Source organism: Triturus cristatus, chromosome 1_1 (genome assembly GCF_964204655.1).
Source record: "Triturus cristatus chromosome 1_1, aTriCri1.1, whole genome shotgun sequence".
NCBI classification, from domain to species: domain Eukaryota; kingdom Metazoa; phylum Chordata; class Amphibia; order Caudata; family Salamandridae; genus Triturus; species Triturus cristatus.
In genome coordinates this window covers 543,429,456-543,445,466 of record NC_140579.1, presented here as the reverse complement: position 1 = coordinate 543,445,466, position 16,011 = coordinate 543,429,456, and positions in this window count along the sequence as shown.

Here is a 16,011-nt window from a genome sequence, read left to right as displayed (position 1 = left end):
GGGTGGTGTTTCAGGGTTTAGGGCAGTGCAGTTGTGTTCCAGCAGTGTAGGGGGTCATGCTGGGGCTGGTGTTTCAGGGTTTAGGGCAGTGCAGTGGTGTTTGGGCAGTGTAGGGGTTCACGATGGGGCTGGTGTTTCAGGGGTTAGGGCAGTGCAGTGGTGTTCGGGCAGTGTAGGGGGCCATGCTGGGGCTGGTGTTTCAGGGTTTTGGGTAGAGTATTGGTGTTCGGGCACTGTAAGGGGTCGTGCTGGGGCTGGTGTTTCAGGGTTTTGGGCAGAGCAGTGGTGTTCGGGCAGTGTAGTGGCTCATGCTGGTCTGGTGTTTCAGGGTTTAGGGCAGTGCAGTGGTGTTAAGGCAGTGTATGGGGTCTTGCTGGGAGTGGTGTTTCAGGGTTTAGGGCAGTGGTGTTCGGGCAGTGTAGGGGGTCTTACTGTGGATGGTGTTTCAGGGTTTAGGGCAGTGCAGTGGTGTTTTGGCAGTGTAGGGGGTCTTGCTGGGGTAGTCTTTCAGGGTTTAGGGCAGTGTAGTGGTGTTCGGGCAGTGTAGGGGGTCGTGCTGGGGGTGGTGTTTCAGGGTTTAGGGCAGTGTAGTGGTGTTCGGGCAGTGTAGGGGGTCATGTTGGGGCTGGTGTTTCAGGGTTTAGGGCAGTGCGGTGGTGTTCGGGCAGTGTAGGGGGTCGTGCTGGGGGTTGTGTTTCTTGGTTTAGGGCAGTGAAGTGGTGTTCCAGCAGTGTAGGGGGTCATGCTGGGGCTGGTGCTTCAGTGTTTAGGGCAGTGTGGTTGTGTTCGGGGAGTGTAGGGCATCGTGCTGGGGCTGGTGTTTCAGGGTTTAGGGCAGTGCAGTGGTGTTCGGGCAGTGTAGGGGGTCGTGCTGGGGCTGGTGTTTCAGGGTTTAGGGCAGTGCAGTGGTGTTCGGGCAGTGTAAAGGGTCGTGCTGGGGTGGTGTTTCAGGGTTTAGGGCAGTGCAGTTAAGTTCGGGGAGTGTAGGGGGTCATGCTGGGGGTGGTGTTTCAGGGTTTAGGGCAGGGCAGTGGTGTTCCAGCAGTGTAGGGGGTCATGCTGGGGCTGGTGTTTCAGGGTTTAGGGCAGTGCAGTGGTGTTCGGGTAGTGTTAGGGGGCCTTGCTGGGGTCGTTTTTCATGGTTTAGGGCAGTGCAGTGGTGTTCGGGCAGTGTAGGGGGTCTTACTGGGGGTGGTGTTTCAGGGTTTAGGGCAGTGCAGTGGTGTTCGGGCAGTGTTAGGGGGCCTTGCTGGGGTCGTTTTTCATGGTTTAGGGCAGTGCAGTGGTGTTCGGGCAGTGTAGGGGGTCTTACTGGGGGTGGTGTTTCATGGTTTAGGGCAGTGCAGTGGTGTTCGGGCAGTGTAGGGGGACATTCTGGGGGTGGTGTTTCAGGGTTTAGGGCAGTGCAGTGGTGTTCGGGCAGTGTAAAGGGTCGTGCTGGGGTGGTGTTTCAGGGTTTAGGGCAGTGCAGTTAAGTTCGGGCAGTGTAGGGAGTCATGCTGGGGGTGGTGTTTCAGGGTTTAGGGCAGTGCAGTGGTGTTCCAGCAGTGTAGGGGGTCATGCTGGGGCTGGTGTTTCAGGGTTTAGGGCAGTGCAGTGGTGTTCGGGTAGGGTAGGGGTTCGTGATGGGGCTGGTGTTTTAGTGTTTAGGGCATTGCAGTGGTGTTTGGGCAGTGTAGGTGGCCGTGCTGGGGCTGGTGTTTCAGGGTTTTGGGCAGAGTATTGGTGTTTGGGCACTGTAAGGGGTCGTGCTGGGGCTGGTGTTGTAGGGTTCAGGGCAGTGCAGTGGGGTTTGGGCAGTGTAGGGAGTCTCACTGGGAGTGGTGTTTCAGGGTTTAGGGCAGTGGTGTTCGGGCAGTGTAGGGGGTCGTGCTGGGGCTGGTGTTTCAGGGTTTTGGGCAGAGCAGTTGTGTTCGGGCAGTGTAGTGGCTCATGCTGGGTCTGGTGTTTCAGGGTTTAGGGCAGTGCTGTGGTGTTCGGGCAGTGTAGAGGGTCTTGCTGGGGGTGGTGTTTCAGGAATTAGGGCAGTGGTATTTGGGCAGTGTAGGGGGTCTTACTGCGGATGGTGTTTCAGGGTTTTGGGCAGTGCAGTGGTGTTGGGGCAGTGTAGGGGGTCATGCTGGGTCTGGTGTTTCAGGGTTTTGGTCAGTGCAGTGGTGTTCGGGCAGTGTAGGGGGTCATGCTGGGGTTGCTGTTTCAGGGTCTAGGGCAGTGCAGTGGTGTTCGGGCAGTGTAGGGGGTCTTTCTGGGGGTGGTGTTTCAGGGTTTAGGGCAGTGGTGTTTGGGCAGTGTAGGGGGTCATACTGGGGGTGGTGTTTCAGGGTTTAGGGCAGTGCAGTGGTGTTCGAGCAGTGTTAGGGGGTCTTGCTGGGGTAGTTTTTCATGGTTTAGGGCAGTGCAGTGGTGTTCGGGCAGTGTAGGGGGTCGTGCTGGGGGTGGTGTTTCAGGGTTTAGGGCAGTGCAGTAGTGTTCGGGCAGTGTAAGGGGTCGTGCTGGGGTGGTGTTTCAGGGTTTAGGGCAGTGCAGTTGTGTTCGGGCAGTGTAGGGGTCGTGCTGGGGGTGGTGTTTCAGGGTTTAGGGCAGTGCAGTGGTGTTCCAGCAGTGTAGGGGGTCATGCTGGGGCTGGTGTTTCAGGGTTTAGGGCAGTGCAGTGGTGTTCGGGCAGTGTAGGGGTTCACGATGGGGCTGGTGTTTCAGGGTTTAGGGCAGTGCAGTGGTGTTCGGGCAGTGTAGGGGGCCATGCTGGGGCTGGTGTTTCAGGGTTTTGGGTAGAGTATTGGTGTTCGGGCACTGTAAGGGGTCGTGCTGGGGCTGGTGTTTCAGGGTTTTGGACAGAGCAGTGGTGTTCGGGCAGTGTAGTGGCTCATGCTGGTCTGGTGTTTCAGGGTTTAGGGCATTGCAGTGGTGTTAAGGCAGTGTATGGGGTCTTGCTGGGAGTGGTGTTTCAGAGTTTAGGGCAGTGGTGTCCGGGCAGTGTAGGGGGTGGTGCTGGGTCTGGTGTTTCATGGTTTAGGGCAGTGCAGTGGTGTTAAGGCAGTGTAGGGGGTCTTGCTGGGGGTGGTGTTTCAGGATTTAGGGCAGTGGTGTTTGGGCAGTGTAGGGGGTCTTACTGCGGATGGTGTTTCAGGGTTTAGGGCAGTGCAGTGGTGTTTTGGCAGTGTAGGGGGTCTTGCTGGGGTAGTCTTTCAGGGTTTAGGGCAGTGTAGTGGTGTTCGGGCAGTGTAGGGGGTCGTGCTGGGGGTGGTGTTTCAGGGTTTAGGGCAGTGCAGAGGTGTTTGGGTAGTGTAGGGGTTCGTGATGGGGCTGGTGTTTTAGGGTTTAGGGCATTGCAGTAGTGTTTGGGCAGTGTAGGGGGTCGTGCTGGGGCTGGTGTTTCAGGGTTTTGGGCAGAGTATTGGTGTTTGGGCACTGTAAGGGGTCGTGCTGGGGCTGGTGTTGTAGGGTTCAGGGCAGTGCAGTGGGGTTCGGGCAGTGTAGGGAGTCTCACTGGGAGTGGTGTTTCAGGGTTTAGGGCAGTGGTGTTCGGGCAGTGTAGGGGGTCATGCTGGGGCTGGTGTTTCAGGGTTTTGGGCAGAGCAGTGGTGTTCGGGCATTGTAGTGGCTCATGCTGGGTCTGGTGTTTCAGGGTTTAGGGCAGTGCTGTGGTGTTCGGGCAGTGTAGGGGGTCTTGCTGGGGGTGGTGTTTCAGGAATTAGGGCAGTGGTATTTGGGCAGTGTAGGGGGTCTTACTGCGGATGGTGTTTCAGGGTTTTGGGCAGTGCAGTGGTGTTGGGGCAGTGTAGGGGGTCATGCTGGGTCTGGTGTTTCAGGGTTTTGGTCAGTGCAGTGGTGTTCGGGCAGTGTAGGGGGTCATGCTGGGGCTGCTGTTTCAGTGTCTAGGGCAGTGCAGTGGTGTTCGGGCAGTGTAGGGGGTCTTTCTGGGGGTGGTGTTTCAGGGTTTAGGGCAGTGGTGTTTGGGCAGTGTAGGGGGTCAACTGGGGGTGGTGTTTCAGGGTTTAGGGCAGTGCAGTGGTGTTCGAGCAGTGTTAGGGGGTCTTGCTGGGGTAGTTTTTCATGGTTTAGGGCAGTGCAGTGGTGTTCGGGCAGTGTAGGGGGTCGTGCTGGGGGTGGTGTTTCAGAGTTTAGGGCAGTGTAGTGGGTCATGCTGGGGATGGTGTTTCAGGGTTTAGGGCAGTGCAGTAGTGTTCGGGCAGCGTAAGGGGTCGTGCTGGGGTGGTGTTTCAGGGTTTAGGGCAGTGCAGTAGTGTTCGGGCAGCGTAAGGGGTCATGCTGGGGTGGTGTTTCAGGGTTTAGGGCAGTGCAGTTGTGTTCGGGCAGTGTAGGGGTCGTGCTGGGGGTGGTGTTTCAGGGTTTAGGGCACTGCAGTGGTGTTCCAGCAGTGTAGGGGGTCATGCTGGGGCTGGTGTTTCAGGGTTTAGGGCAGTGCAGTGGTGTTCGGGCAGTGTAGGGGTTCACGATGGGGCTGGTGTTTCAGGGTTTAGGGCAGTGCAGTGGTGTTCGGGCAGTGTAGGGGGCCATGCTGGGGCTGGTGTTTCAGGGTTTTGGGTAGAGTATTGGTGTTCGGGCACTGTAAGGGGTCGTGCTGGGGCTGGTGTTTCAGGGTTTTGGGCAGAGCAGTGGTGTTCGGGCAGTGTAGTGGCTCAAGCTGGTCTGGTGTTTCAGGGTTTAGGGCATTGCAGTGGTGTTAAGGCAGTGTATGGGGTCTTGCTGGGAGTGGTGTTTCAGGGTTTAGGGCAGTGGTGTTCGGGCTGTGTAGGGGGTCGTGCTGGGGCTGGTGTTTCAGTGTTTAGGGCAGTGCAGAGGTCGGGCAGAGTAGCGGGTCATGCTGGGGGTGGTGTTTCAGGGTTTAGGGCAGTGCAGTGGTGTTCAGGCAGTACAGGGGGTCATGCTGTGGGTGGTGTTTCAGGGTTACTGGCAGTGCAGTGGTGTTCAGGCAGTGTAGGAGTCGTGCTTTGGGTGGTGTTAAAGGGTTTAGGGCAGTGCAGTGGTGTTCGGGCAGTGTAGGGGGTCTTGCTGGGGTAGTCTTTCAGGGTTTAGGGCAGTGCAGTGGTGTTCGGGCACTGCAGAGGGTCGTGCTGGGGTTGGTGTTTCAGAGTTTAGGGCAGTGCAGTGGTGTTCGGGCAGTGTAGGGGGTCATGCAGGGGCTGGTGTTTCAGGGTTTATGGCAATGCAGTGGTGTTCGGGCAGTGTAGGGGGTCGTGCTAGGGCTTGTGTTTCAGGATTTAGGGCAGTGCAGTGGTGTTCGGGCATTGTAGGGGGTCGTGCTGGGGCTGGTGTTTCAGGATTTAGGGCAGTGCAGTGGTGTTCGGGCAGTGTAGGGGGTCGTGCTGGGGGTGGTGTTTCTTGGTTTAGGGCAGTGCAGTGGTGTTCCAGCAGTGTAGGGGGTCATGCTGGGGCTGGTGTTTCAGTGTTTAGGGCAGTGTGGTTGTGTTCGGGGAGTGTAGGGGGTCGTGCTGGGGCTGGTGTTTCAGGGTTTAGGGCAGTGCAGTGGTGTTCGGGCAGTGTAGGGGGTCGTGCTGGGGCTGGTGTTTTAGGGTTTAGGGCAGTGCAGTGGTGTTCGGTCAGTGTAGGGGGTCGTGCTGGTGCTGGTGTTTCAGGATTTAGGGCAGTGCAGTGGTGTTCGTTCAGTGTAGGGGGTCGAGCTGGGGCTGGTGTTTCAGAGTTTAGGGCAGTGCAGTTGTGTTCGGGTAGTGTAGGGGTTCGTGCTGGGGCTGGTGTTTCAGGGTTTAAGGCAGTGCAGTGGTGTTTGGGCAGTTTATGGGGTCTTGATGGGGGTGGTGTTTCAGGGTTTAGGGCAGTGTAGTGGTGTTCGGGCAGTGTAGGGGTCGTGCTGGGGCTGGTTTTTCAGGATTTAGGGCAGTGCAGTGGTGTTAGGGCATTGTAGGGGGTCTTGCTGGGGCTGGTGTTTCAGGGTTCAGGGCAGTGCAGTTGTGTTCGGGCAGTGTAGGGGGTCGTGCTGGGGCTGGTGTTTCAGGGTTTAAGGCAGCACAGTGGTGTTCGGACAGTTTATGGGTTCTTGCTGGGGGTGGTGTTTCAGGGTTTAGGGCAGTGCAGTGGTGTTCGGGCAGTGTTAGGGGGCCTTGCTGGGGTCGTTTTTCATGGTTTAGGGCAGTGCAGTGGTGTTCGGGCAGAGTAGGGGGTCTTACTGGGGGTGGTGTTTCAGGGTTTAGGGCAGTGCAGTGGTGTTCGGTCAGTGTAGGGGGTCGTGCTGGGGGTGGTGTTTCAGGGTTTAGGGCAGTGCAGTGGTTTTCGGGCAGTGTAAAGGGTCGTGCTGGGGTGGTGTTTCAGGGTTTAGGGCAGTGCAGTTAAGTTCGGGCAGTGTAGGGGGTCATGCTGGGGGTGGTGTTTCAGGGTTTAGGGCAGTGCAGAGGTGTTTGGGTAGTGTAGGGGTTCGTGATGGGGCTGGTGTTTTAGGGTTTAGGGCATTGCAGTAGTGTTTGGGCAGTGTAGGGGGTCGTGCTGGGGCTGGTGTTTCAGGGTTTTGGGCAGAGTATTGGTGTTTGGGCACTGTAAGGGGTCGTGCTGGGGCTGGTGTTGTAGGGTTCAGGGCAGTGCAGTGGGGTTCGGGCAGTGTAGGGAGTCTCACTGGGAGTGGTGTTTCAGGGTTTAGGGCAGTGGTGTTCGGGCAGTGTAGGGGGTCGTGCTGGGGCTGGTGTTTCAGGGTTTTGGGTAGAGCAGTGGTGTTCGGGCAGTGTAGTGGCTCATGCTGGGTCTGGTGTTTCAGGGTTTTGGTCAGTGCAGTGGTGTTCGGGCAGTGTAGGGGGTCGTGCTGGGGCTGCTGTTTCAGGGTCTAGGGCAGTGCAGTGGTGTTCGGGCAGTGTAGGGGGTCTTTCTGGGGGTGGTGTTTCAGGGTTTAGGGCAGTGGTGTTTGGGCAGTGTAGGGGGTCATACTGGGGGTGGTGTTTCAGGGTTTAGGGCAGTGCAGTGGTGTTCGAGCAGTGTTAGGGGGTCTTGCTGGGGTAGTTTTTCATGGTTTAGGGCAGTGCAGTGGTGTTCGGGCAGTGTAGGGGGTCGTGCTGGGGTGGTGTTTCAGAGTTTAGGGCAGTGTAGTGGTGTTCGGGCAGTGTAGGGGGTCTTGCTGGGGGTGGTGTTTCAGGGTTTAGGGCAGTGCAGTAGTGTTCGGGCAGCATAAGGGGTCGTGCTGGGGTGGTGTTTCAGGGTTTAGGGCAGTGCAGTAGTGTTCGGGCAGCATAAGGGGTCGTGCTGGGGTGGTGTTTCAGGGTTTAGGGCAGTGCAGTTGTGTTCGGGCAGTGTAGGGGTCGTGCTGGGGGTGGTGTTTCAGGGTTTAGGGCAGTGCAGTGCTGTTCCAGCAGTGTAGGGGGTCATGCTGGGGCTGGTGTTTCAGGTTTTAGGGCAGTGCAGTGGTGTTCGGGCAGTGTAGGGGTTCACGATGGGGCTGGTGTTTCAGGGTTTAGGGCAGTGCAGTGGTGTTCGGGGGGTGTAGGGGTTTGTGCTGGGGCTGGTGATTCAGGGTTTAGGGCAGTGCAGTGGTGTTTGGGCAGTGTAGGGGGTCGTGCTGGGGCTGGTGTTTCAGGGTTTAGGGCAGTGCAGTGGTGTTCGGGCAGTGTTAGGGGGCCTTGCTGGGGTCGTTTTTCATGGTTTAGGGCAGTGCAGTGGTGTTAGGGCAGTGTAGGGGGTCGTGCTGGGGGTGGTGTTTCAGGGTTTAGGGCAGTGTAGTGATGTTCGGGCAGTGTAGGGGGTCGTGCTGGGGGTGGTGTTTCAGGGTTTAGTGCAGTGCAGTCGTGTTCGGGCAGTGTAAAGGGTCGTGCTGGGGTGGTGTTTCAGGGTTTAGGGCAGTGCAGTGGTGTTCCAGCAGTGTAGGTGGTCATGCTGGGACTGGTGTTTCAGGGTTTAGGGCAGTGCAGTGGTGTTCGGGGGGTGTAGGGGTTTGTGCTGGGGCTGGTGATTCAGGGTTTAGGGCAGTGCAGTGGTGTTTGGGCAGTGTAGGGGGTCGTGCTGGGGCTGGTGTTTCAGAGTTTTGGGCAGATTATTGATGTTCGGGCACTGTAAGGGGTCGTCCTGGGGCTGGTATTTCGGGGATTTGGGCAGTGAAGTGGTGTTCCAGCAGTGTAGGGGGTCATGCTGGGGCTGGTGTTTCAGTGTTTAGGGCAGTGTGGTTGTGTTCGGGGAGTGTAGGGGGTCGTGCTGGGGCTGGTGTTTCAGGGTTTAGGGCAGTGCAGTGGTGTTCGGGCAGTGTATGTGGTCGTGCTGGGGCTGGTGTTTCAGGGTTTAGGGCAGTGCAGTGGTGTTCGGTCAGTGTAGGGGGTCGTGCTGGTGCTGGTGTTTCAGGATTTAGGGCAGTGCAGTGGTGTTCGTTCAGTGTAGGGGGTCGAGCTGGGGCTGGTGTTTCAGAGTTTAGGGCAGTGCAGTTGTGTTCGGGTAGTGTAGGGGTTCGTGCTGGGGCTGGTGTTTCAGGGTTTAAGGCAGTGCAGTGGTGTTTGGGCAGTTTATGGGGTCTTGATGGGGGTGGTGTTTCAGGGTTTAGGGCAGTGTAGTGGTGTTCGGGCAGTGTAGGGGTCGTGCTGGGGCTGGTTTTTCAGGATTTAGGGCAGTGCAGTGGTGTTAGGGCATTGTAGGGGGTCGTGCTGGGGCTGGTGTTTCAGGGTTCAGGGCAGTGCAATTGTGTTCGGGCGGTGTAGGGGGTCGTGCTGGGGCTGGTGTTTCAGGGTTTAAGGCAGCGCAGTGGTGTTCGGACAGTTTATGGGTTCTTGCTGGGGGTGGTGTTTCAGGGTTTAGGGCAGTGCAGTGGTATTCGGGCAGTGTAGGGGGTCTTACTGGGGGTGGTGTTTCAGGGTTTAGGGCAGTGCAGTGGTGTTCGGGCAGTGTAGGGGGTCGTGCTGGGGGTGGTGTTTCAGGGTTTAGGGCAGTGCAGTGGTGTTCGGGCAGTGTAAAGGGTCGTGCTGGGGTGGTGTTTCAGGGTTTAGGGCAGTGCAGTTAAGTTCGGGCAGTGTAGGGCGTCATGCTGGGGGTGGTGTTTCAGGGTTTAGGGCAGTGCAGTGGTGTTCCAGCAGTGTAGGGGGTCATGCTGGGGCTGGTGTTTCAGGGTTTAGGGCAGTGCAGTGGTGTTCGGGTAGTGTAGGGGTTCGTGATGGGGCTGGTGTTTTAGGGTTTAGGGCATTGCAGTGGTGTTTGTGCAGTGTAGGGGGCCGTGCTGGGGCTGGTGTTTCAGGGTTTTGGGCAGAGTATTGGTGTTTGGGCACTGTAAGGGGTCGTGCTGGGGCTGGTGTTGTAGGGTTCAGGGCAGTGCAGTGGGGTTCGGGCAGTGTAGGGAGTCTCACTGGGAGTGGTGTTTCAGGGTTTAGGGCAGTGGTGTTCGGGCAGTGTAGGGGGTCATGCTGGGGCTGGTGTTTCAGGGTTTTGGGCAGAGCAGTGGTGTTCGGGCAGTGTAGTGGCTCATGCTGGGTCTGGTGTTTCAGGGTTTAGGGCAGTGCTGTGGTGTTCGGGCAGTGTAGGGGGTCTTGCTGGGGGTGGTGTTTCAGGAATTAGGGCAGTGGTATTTGGGCAGTGTAGGGGGTCTTACTGCGGATGGTGTTTCAGGGTTTTGGGCAGTGCAGTGGTGTTGGGGCAGTATAGGGGGTCATGCTGGGTCTGGTGTTTCAGGGTTTTGGTCAGTGCAGTGGTGTTCGGGCAGTGTAGGGGGTCATGCTGGGGCTGCTGTTTCAGGGTCTAGGGCAGTGCAGTGGTGTTCGGGCAGTGTAGGGGGTCTTTCTGGGGGTGGTGTTTCAGGGTTTAGGGCAGTGGTGTTTGGGCAGTGTAGGGGGTCATACTGGGGGTGGTGTTTCAGGGTTTAGGGCAGTGCAGTGGTGTTCGAGCAGTGTTAGGGGGTCTTGCTGGGGTAGTTTTTCATGGTTTAGGGCAGTGCAGTGGTGTTCGGGCAGTGTAGGGGGTCGTGCTGGGGGTGGTGTTTCAGAGTTTAGGGCAGTGTAGTGGTGTTCGGGCAGTGTAGGGGGTCATGCTGGGGGTGGTGTTTCAGGGTTTAGGGCAGTGCAGTAGTGTTCGGGCAGCGTAAGGTGTCATGCTGGGGTGGTGTTTCAGGGTTTAGGGCAGTGCAGTAGTGTTCGGGCAGCGTAAGGGGTCGTGCTGGGGTGGTGTTTCAGGGTTTAGGGCAGTGCAGTTGTGTTCGGGCAGTGTAGGGGTCGTGCTGGGGGTGGTGTTTTAGGGTTTAGGGCACTGCAGTGGTGTTCCAGCAGTGTAGGGGGTCATGCTGGGGCTGGTGTTTCAGGGTTTAGGGCAGTGCAGTGGTGTTCGGGCAGTGTAGGGGTTCACGATGGGGCTGGTGTTTCAGGGTTTAGGGCAGTGCAGTGGTGTTCGGGCAGTGTAGGGGGCCATGCTGGGGCTGGTGTTTCAGGGTTTTGGGTAGAGTATTGGTGTTCGGGCACTGTAAGGGGTCGTGCTGGGGCTGGTGTTTCAGGGTTTTGGGCAGAGCAGTGGTGTTCGGGCAGTGTAGTGGCTCATGCTGGTCTGGTGTTTCAGGGTTTAGGGCATTGCAGTGGTGTTAAGGCAGTGTATGGGGTCTTGCTGGGAGTGGTGTTTCAGGGTTTAGGGCAGTGGTGTTCGGGCAGTGTAGGGGGTCGTGCTGGGGCTGGTGTTTCAGTGTTTAGGGCAGAGCGGTGGTCGGGCAGAGTAGCGGGTCATGCTGGGGGTGGTGTTTCAGGGTTTAGGGCAGTGCAGTGGTGTTCAGGCAGTACAGGGGGTCATGCTGTGGGTGGTGTTTCAGGGTTACTGGCAGTGCAGTGGTGTTCAGGCAGTGTAGGAGTCGTGCTTTGGGTGGTGTTAAAGGGTTTAGGGCAGTGCAGTGGTGTTCGGGCAGTGTAGGGGGTCTTGCTGGGGTAGTCTTTCAGGGTTTAGGGCAGTGCAGTGGTGTTCGGGCACTGCAGAGGGTCGTGCTGGGGTTGGTGTTTCAGAGTTTAGGGCAGTGCAGTGGTGTTCGGGCAGTGTAGGGGGTCATGCTGGGGCTGGTGTTTCAGGGTTTATGGCAATGCAGTGGTGTTCGGGCAGTGTAGGGGGTCGTGCTAGGGCTTGTGTTTCAGGATTTAGGGCAGTGCAGTGGTGTTCGGGCAGTGTAGGGGGTCGTGATGGGGGTGGTGTTTCTTGGTTTAGGGCAGTGCAGTGGTGTTCCAGCAGTGTAGGGGGTCATGCTGGGGCTGGTGTTTCAGTGTTTAGGGCAGTGTGGTTGTGTTCGGGGAGTGTAGGGGGTCGTGCTGTGGCTGGTGTTTCAGGGTTTAGGGCAGTGCAGTGGTGTTCGGGCAGTGTAGGGGGTCGTGCTGGGGCTGGTGTTTCAGGGTTTAGGGCAGTGCAGTGGTGTTCGGTCAGTGTAGGGGGTAGTGCTGGTGCTGGTGTTTCAGGATTTAGGGCAGTGCAGTGGTGTTCGTTCAGTGTAGGGGGTCGAGCTGGGGCTGGTGTTTCAGAGTTTAGGGCAGTGCAGTTGTGTTCGGGTAGTGTAGGGGTTCGTGCTGGGGCTGGTGTTTCAGGGTTTAAGGCAGTGCAGTTGTGTTTGGGCAGTGTATGGGGTCTTGATGGGGGTGGTGTTTCAGGGTTTAGGGCAGTGTAGTGGTGTTCGGGCAGTGTAGAGGTCGTGCTGGGGCTGGTTTTTCAGGATTTAGGGCAGTGCAGTGGTGTTAGGGCATTGTAGGGGGTCGTGCTGGGGCTGGTGTTTCAGGGTTCAGGGCAGTGCAGTTGTGTTCGGGCAGTGTAGGGGGTCGTGCTGGGGCTGGTGTTTCAGGGTTTAAGGCAGCACAGTGGTGTTCGGACAGTTTATGGGTTCTTGCTGGGGGTGGTGTTTCAGGGTTTAGGGCAGTGCAGTGGTGTTCGGGCAGTGTTAGGGGGCCTTGCTGGGGTCGTTTTTCATGGTTTAGGGCAGTGCAGTGGTGTTCGGGCAGAGTAGGGGGTCTTACTGGGGGTGGTGTTTCAGGGTTTAGGGCAGTGCAGTGGTGTTCGGGCAGTGTAGGGGGTCGTGCTGGGGGTGGTGTTTCAGGGTTTAGGGCAGTGCAGTGGTTTTCGGGCAGTGTAAAGGGTCGTGCTGGTGTGGTGTTTCAGGGTTTAGGGCAGTGCAGTTAAGTTCGGGCAGTGTAGGGGGTCATGCTGGGGGTGGTGTTTCAGGGTTTAGGGCAGTGCAGTGGTGTTCCAGCATTGTAGGGGGTCATGCTGGGGCTGGTGTTTCAGGGTTTAGGGCAGTGCAGTGGTGTTCGGGTAGTGTAGGGGTTCGTGATGGGGCTGGTGTTTTAGGGTTTAGGGCATTGCAGTGGTGTTTGGGCAGTGTAGGGGGCCGTGCTGGGGCTGGTGTTTCAGGGTTTTGGGCAGAGTATTGGTGTTTGGGCACTGTAAGGGGTCGTGCTGGGGCTGGTGTTGTAGGGTTCAGGGCAGTGCAGTGGGGTTCGGGCAGTGTAGGGAGTCTCACTGGGAGTGGTGTTTCAGGGTTTAGGGCAGTGGTGTTCGGGCAGTGTAGGGGGTCGTGCCGGGGCTGGTGTTTCAGGGTTTTGGGCAGAGCAGTGGTGTTCGGGCAGTGTAGTGGCTCATGCTGGGTCTGGTGTTTCAGGGTTTTGGTCAGTGCAGTGGTGTTCGGGCAGTGTAGGGGGTCGTGCTGGGGCTGCTGTTTCAGGGTCTAGGGCAGTGCAGTGGTGTTCGGGCAGTGTAGGGGGTCTTTCTGGGGGTGGTGTTTCAGGGTTTAGGGCAGTGGTGTTTGGGCAGTGTAGGGGGTCTTGCTGGGGGTGGTGTTTCAGGGTTTAGGGCAGTGCAGTAGTGTTCGGGCAGTGTAGGGGTCGTGCTGGGGGTGGTGTTTCAGGGTTTAGGGCAGTGCAGTGGTGTTCCAGCAGTGTAGGGGGTCATGCTGGGGCTGGTATTTCAGGGTTTAGGGCAGTGCAGTGGTGTTCGGGCAGTGTAGGGTTTCACGATGGGGCTGGTGTTTCAGGGTTTAGGGCAGTGCAGTGGTGTTCCAGCAGTGTAGGGGGTCATGCTGGGACTGGTGTTTCAGGGTTTAGGGCAGTGCAGTGGTGTTCGGGGGGTGTATGGGTTTGTGCTGGGGCTGGTGATTCAGGGTTTAGGGCAGTGCAGTGGTGTTTGGGCAGTGTAGGGGGTCGTGCTGGGGCTGGTGTTTCAGGGTTTAGGGCAGTGCAGTGGTGTTCGGGCAGTGTTAGGGGGCCTTGCTGGGGTCGTTTTTCATGGTTTAGGGCAGTGCAGTGGTGTTCGGGCAGTGTAGGGGGTCTTACTGGGGGTGGTGTTTTAGGGTTTAGGGCAGTGCTGTGGTGTTCGGGCAGTGTTAGGGGGTCTTGCTGGGGTAGTTTTTCATGGTTTAGGGCAGTACATTGGTGTTTGGGCAGTGTAGGGGGTCGTGCTGGGGATGGTGTTTCAGGGTTTAGGGCAGTGTAGTGATGTTCGGGCAGTGTAGGGGGTCGTGCTGGGGGTGGTGTTTCAGGGTTTAGTGCAGTGCAGTCGTGTTCGGGCAGTGTAAAGGGTCGTGCTGGGGTGGTGTTTCAGGGTTTAGGGCAGTGCAGTTAAGTTCGGGCAGTGTAGGGGGTCATGCTGGGGGTGGTGTGTCAGGGTTTAGGGCAGTGCAGTGGTGTTCCAGCAGTGTAGGGGGTCATGCTGGGGCTGGTGTTTCAGGGTTTAGGGCAGTGCAGTGGTGTTTGGGCAGTGTAGGGGTTCGTGATGGGGCTGGTGTTTTAGGGTTTAGGGCATTGCAGTGGTGTTTGGGCAGTGTAGGGGACCGTGCTGGGGCTGGTGTTTCAGGGTTTTGGGCAGAGTATTGGTGTTTGGGCACTGTAAGGGGTCGTGCTGGGGCTGGTGTTGTAGGGTTCAGGGCAGTGCAGTGGGGTTCGGGCAGTGTAGGGAGTCTCACTGGGAGTGATGTTTCAGGGTTTAGGGCAGTGGTGTTCGGGCAGTGTAGGGAGTCGTGCTGGGGCTGGTGTTTCAGGGTTTTGGGCAGAGCAGTGGTGTTCGGGCAGTGTAGTGGCTCATGCTGGGTCTGGTGTTTCAGGGTTTAGGGCAGTGCTGTGGTGTTCGGGCAGTGTAGGGGGTCTTGCTGGGGGTGGTGTTTCAGGAATTAGGACAGTGGTATTTGGGCAGTGTTGGGGGTCTTACTGCGGATGGTGTTTCAGGGTTTTGGGCAGTGCAGTGGTGTTGGGGCAGTGTAGGGGGTCATGCTGGGTCTGGTGTTTCAGGGTTTTGGTCAGTGCAGTGGTGTTCGGGCAGTGTAGAGGGTCGTGCTGGGGCTGCTGTTTCAGGGTCTAGGGCAGTGCAGTGGTGTTCGGGCAGTGTAGGGGGTCTTTCTGGGGGTGGTGTTTCAGGGTTTAGGGCAGTGGTGTTTGGGCAGTGTAGGGGGTCATACTGGGGGTGGTGTTTCAGGGTTTAGGGCAGTGCAGTGGTGTTCGAGCAGTGTTAGGGGGTCTTGCTGGGGTAGTTTTTCATGGTTTAGGGCAGTGCAGTGGTGTTCTGGCAGTGTAGGGGGTCATGCTGGGGGTGGTGTTTCAGAGTTTAGGGCAGTGTAGTGGTGTTCGGGCAGTGTAGGGGGTCTTGCTGGGGGTGGTGTTTCAGGGTTTAGGGCAGTGCAGTGGTGTTCGGGCAGCGTAAGGGGTCGTGCTGGGGTGGTGTTTCAGGGTTTAGGGCAGTGCAGTTGTGTTCCAGCAGTGTAGGGGGTCATGCTGGGGCTGGTGTTTCAGGGTTTAGGGCAGTGCAGTGGTGTTTGGGCAGTGTAGGGGTTCACGATGGGGCTGGTGTTTCAGGGGTTAGGGCAGTGCAGTGGTGTTCGGGCAGTGTAGGGGGCCATGCTGGGGCTGGTGTTTCAGGGTTTTGGGTAGAGTATTGGTGTTCGGGCACTGTAAGGGGTCGTGCTGGGGCTGGTGTTTCAGGGTTTTGGGCAGAGCAGTGGTGTTCGGGCAGTGTAGTGGCTCATGCTGGTCTGGTGTTTCAGGGTTTAGGGCAGTGCAGTGGTGTTAAGGCAGTGTATGGGGTCTTGCTGGGAGTGGTGTTTCAGGGTTTAGGGCAGTGGTGTTCGGGCAGTGTAGGGGGTCTTACTGTGGATGGTGTTTCAGGGTTTAGGGCAGTGCAGTGGTGTTTTGGCAGTGTAGGGGGTCTTGCTGGGGTAGTCTTTCAGGGTTTAGGGCAGTGTAGTGGTGTTCGGGCAGTGTAGGGGGTCGTGCTGGGGGTGGTGTTTCAGGGTTTAGGGCAGTGTAGTGGTGTTCGGGCAGTGTAGGGGGTCATGTTGGGGCTGGTGTTTCAGGGTTTAGGGCAGTGCGGTGGTGTTCGGGCAGTGTAGGGGGTCGTGCTGGGGGTTGTGTTTCTTGGTTTAGGGCAGTGAAGTGGTGTTCCAGCAGTGTAGGGGGTCATGCTGGGGCTGGTGCTTCAGTGTTTAGGGCAGTGTGGTTGTGTTCGGGGAGTGTAGGGCATCGTGCTGGGGCTGGTGTTTCAGGGTTTAGGGCAGTGCAGTGGTGTTCGGGCAGTGTAGGGGGTCGTGCTGGGGCTGGTGTTTCAGGGTTTAGGGCAGTGCAGTGGTGTTCGGGCAGTGTAAAGGGTCGTGCTGGGGTGGTGTTTCAGGGTTTAGGGCAGTGCAGTTAAGTTCGGGGAGTGTAGGGGGTCATGCTGGGGGTGGTGTTTCAGGGTTTAGGGCAGGGCAGTGGTGTTCCAGCAGTGTAGGGGGTCATGCTGGGGCTGGTGTTTCAGGGTTTAGGGCAGTGCAGTGGTGTTCGGGTAGTGTTAGGGGGCCTTGCTGGGGTCGTTTTTCATGGTTTAGGGCAGTGCAGTGGTGTTCGGGCAGTGTAGGGGGTCTTACTGGGGGTGGTGTTTCAGGGTTTAGGGCAGTGCAGTGGTGTTCGGGCAGTGTTAGGGGGCCTTGCTGGGGTCGTTTTTCATGGTTTAGGGCAGTGCAGTGGTGTTCGGGCAGTGTAGGGGGTCTTACTGGGGGTGGTGTTTCATGGTTTAGGGCAGTGCAGTGGTGTTCGGGCAGTGTAGGGGGACATTCTGGGGGTGGTGTTTCAGGGTTTAGGGCAGTGCAGTGGTGTTCGGGCAGTGTAAAGGGTC